The sequence below is a fragment of the Anastrepha obliqua genome, chromosome 2, assembly GCF_027943255.1.
Source record: "Anastrepha obliqua isolate idAnaObli1 chromosome 2, idAnaObli1_1.0, whole genome shotgun sequence".
NCBI classification, from domain to species: domain Eukaryota; kingdom Metazoa; phylum Arthropoda; class Insecta; order Diptera; family Tephritidae; genus Anastrepha; species Anastrepha obliqua.
Genome location: NC_072893.1, coordinates 59,730,269 through 59,733,985, shown reverse-complemented (window position 1 = coordinate 59,733,985; position 3,717 = coordinate 59,730,269). Strand labels below are relative to the sequence as shown.

At 35.2% G+C, this 3,717-nt stretch overlaps 1 non-coding gene and 2 pseudogenes across 1 annotated transcript; all 3 read left to right on the top strand.

The window, feature by feature from the left end:
• Positions 1 to 1,920: 1,920 nt before the first annotated feature.
• LOC129239838 (U2 spliceosomal RNA) lies at positions 1,921 to 2,116 on the top strand. The gene has a single exon (XR_008581960.1). It is a non-coding gene; the product is annotated as a U2 spliceosomal RNA (small nuclear RNA).
• A 247-nt stretch (positions 2,117 to 2,363) lies between these two features.
• Positions 2,364 to 2,551, top strand: LOC129239858 (U2 spliceosomal RNA; annotated as a pseudogene).
• A 732-nt stretch (positions 2,552 to 3,283) lies between these two features.
• Positions 3,284 to 3,409, top strand: LOC129239929 (U2 spliceosomal RNA; annotated as a pseudogene).
• The last annotated feature ends 308 nt before the right edge of the window (positions 3,410 to 3,717 follow it).

Here is a 3,717-nt window from a genome sequence, read left to right as displayed (position 1 = left end):
TTATTGCACGTGCTCATAATATTTGCTTGAAAATCGATGAAATGTATTGTATTTGTGTATATATTATATATATATATACAATACACAAAACTATTTTTTACAAAAGCTTCACTGTTTATATCTTGAGCTGTATACTGACATATTCAGAGTTGGTGTTCTATTCATACATTTAACGATTTTTTAAATGAATATTTATATGGTTTTTCAATTTAACTAAGCATTTCATTTATTTATGTTTTTTTTATTTAATAAAAATTGAATGATGGGCGAGTCGGAGTTGGTAGTCTTCTTTTGGTATTTTGGTTGCATATCTGCGAGCAAATGGACCAAAATGAAGCTGCTAAACTTTTTTGTCAAGCATGAGACAGTTGTTCGAAGGTCAGTGAGGTGTTACAAGATCTTCGCTTGAAATATACACCATCCGAAAAGAAATGTTAGTTATATGGAGAAAATGCTCGGCACCTTAAAGGGCGAAAAAATTGTCAAAATTCAAAGAGGATTTTGAGCTTCTTCACTTTATTGTATTAAATTTTAATGGGCTATAAAACTGCCTCCCCAAACTTTTTCCAAAACTTCTAAATAAAAGTGCTGATGATAATTTAACGATTTTTTATAATGGGTGATTTTTTAGCTATTATCTTTTCAAACAGTTGGTTTAAACAGCTGATGCACTTTTCGTGTTTCGTCTTACAAACGAACAACGCTTGCAAATCATTGAATTTTATTATAAAAATGCGTTTTCTGTTAAGAAAGTTTATCGCGCGCTTATTCCATTTTATGGTCCGTTTAATGATGTTGTTGTTGTTGTAGCAGCATAAACATTCCCCATACTTACATGCAGTGAATGCTGCTGGAGTGAAAGTCCTTGGCCGGATATAAATCCGGGTCATTTCGGTAACGTAGAACTAACTGTCGTGGAAACGTTTAATCGACCCAAGCGGCTATTTGAGCTATTGTGACTAAATTTAGAACCAAATTTACATTATTGGACATCAAACAACCAATACGCTTACGTAGAGTGCGAACTGAAGAAAATATCGCAGCTGTTTCGGCGAGCGTTAATGATGACCATCAATTATCGATTTCTCGCCTTTCGCAGCAATTGGGCCTTTGTTACTCAACAACGAGGAAAATTTAGCGAAAGGATTTAGGTGTGAAGCCTTTCAAAATACAGCTGGTGCAAGAATTGAAGCCGAACGACCTACCGCAACGGAGAACTTTTGGTGAATGGATTCTTCGAAAGTTGACCGAAGATCCACTTTTTTATTGAAAAATTGTGTTCAGCGACGAAGCTCATTTTTGGATCAATGGATACGTAAGTAAGCAGGATTGTCGATTTTGGAGTGAATATCAGCCAGAAGAATTGCAAGAACTACCAATGTATCCAGAAAAGGAACATTAAAGCATTCATACTATATGTGAGATACCGGCCGAAACATTGGAAAGAGTATGCCAAAATTGGACTAAGCGGATGGACCATTTGAAGCGCAGTCGCGGTCGAAATTCGCATGAAATAATCTTCAAACATTAAATTATATGGACTGTGCTATCGATTTAACTAAAAATTTCATGGATTTTTCTGAATTTTACAAGTGTTTTTGAAGTGAAAACTTCTTTAGAATCGTTGGGAGTGATTTGAGGAAAAGTGAAACGAAAAAGCGACCCTCTTGGCTACGAAGCGTTATATTATATGTTGATATAAACGTAGCGACGAACTAAATAAAAATAACTTTTATTTTTTCTTGTGATTCGAACCAAGGATTTTGGATCGGAAGCTCACATTGCTAGTCGCTCGGCTACCGCGCCATGCTGTCGTCGCTGGCCTGAAAGTTATTTAGTTACGAAGCGTTACATTATATGTTGATATAAATATTATATGTTGATATAAATAATTTTTGTGAGCGTGTAATTCTCAAAAGGTTTATTAGAAAATCTATTGACTAGGTAGTGTGGTATCTGTTCTTATCAGCTTAACATCTGATAGATCCTCCATCGGAGGACAACAAATGTTAAACGGATTTTTGGAAATGGGCGGAGTGTTTTAGGGACTTGCTCTCCACCTCTACCACGGGTTGGCCCGGTATTGCAGTACCACCGGGATTTCGGCCTTGAATAAATACAAGAAGAAATATACTAATACATTTAGCTTTGGTGGGAAGAGGCATAAATTTTTATATGAATACAAGTAGACGAAAATGGAATTTTTTTTTTTTTTTTTTTGAAATTTGCATTGTAGGACATTTCTGATTATTTATTGAAAACAGTTTTTTGGTTTAGATACTGAAAGTCAGTTTAAGTGAATCGGTATAAATATTTCGTACATTAATTTTTGTGAGCGTGTAATTCTCAAAAGGTTTATTAGAAAATCTATTGAAGTAGGTAGTGTGGTATCTGTTCCTATAAGCTTAACATCTGATAGATCCTCCATCGGAGGACAACAAATGTTAAACTGATTTTTGGAAATGGGCGGAGTGTTTTAGGGGCTTGCTCTCCACCTCTGCCACGGGTTGGCGCGGTATTGCAGTACCGCTGGGATTTCGGCCTTGAATAAATACAAGAAGAAATATACTAATACATTTAGCTTTGGTGGGAAGAGACATAAATTTTTATATGAATACAAGTAGACGAAAATGGAATTTTTTTTTTTAATTTGCATTGCAGGACATTTCTGATTATTTATTGAAAACAGTTTTTTTTATTAAAATTGATTATAGAAGAAAATTGAATTTTTTCCAAGGTGAATTCATACACTAAGCTAAGTAAAACGTTTCGTAATTCAATTTTATGTTGACATCCAAATGTACACGGCGGAAGTAAAAAATAACAAATCAGCTGTGTTATTGCTACCACCTCCAAAAGATTCGCCTTGATTTTTCATATAAAAATTATAAATATCATCACTTGTGACAACTGTACCCAGTCGGTCGACAGTGTGTGAATCATCTTTAAATTCTGCAAGAATACCCTAACCTGCGCAGCGCACAGTAAAATTGACACAAAGCTGAGCGCAGAGCACAATCGTACAAACACACTAACGTACATACATACATATATACGCTCGAATACATTTTCTTACTGTACTCAGCCAAGGCTGGTAGTCATGCACTGTGGCGATATGAACGCACAAATGCACATACACAGGCACGAACATGAAATCAAACAGCTCGCCGTGTTTAAGTGAATCAGTATAAATATTTCGTACATTAATTTTTGTGAGCGTGTAATTCTCAAAAGGTTTATTAGAAAATGTAATGACAAGGTAGTTTGTTGGTTGTGTATGATTATCGCTTCTCGGCCTTATGGCTAAGATCAAAGTGATCAAATGGGCGGAGTGTTTTAGGAGCTTGCTCCACCTCTGCCACGGGTTGGCCCGGTATTGCAGTACCGCCGGGATTTCGGCCTTGAATAAATACAAGAAGAAATATACAAATACATTTAGCTTTGGTGGGAAGAGACATAAATTTTTATATGAATACAAGTAGACGAAAATGGAAGAAATTTCTAAGTCTGTTTCTTCGGTCCGTTTGGGTATTTTTTTTGACAACATCGAAACCAAAGCATTTGTATCATATTTTATCTATCATAAGCCACTCGTACATTTGTTGAAATTGAAAACATTGAGGATGAATAATGATAAAATGAAGAAAATAAAATATGAACTTTATAGCAATATTATAATGAACCTATAATTATCCCGCTCCTAATGCTGCTTTCGTC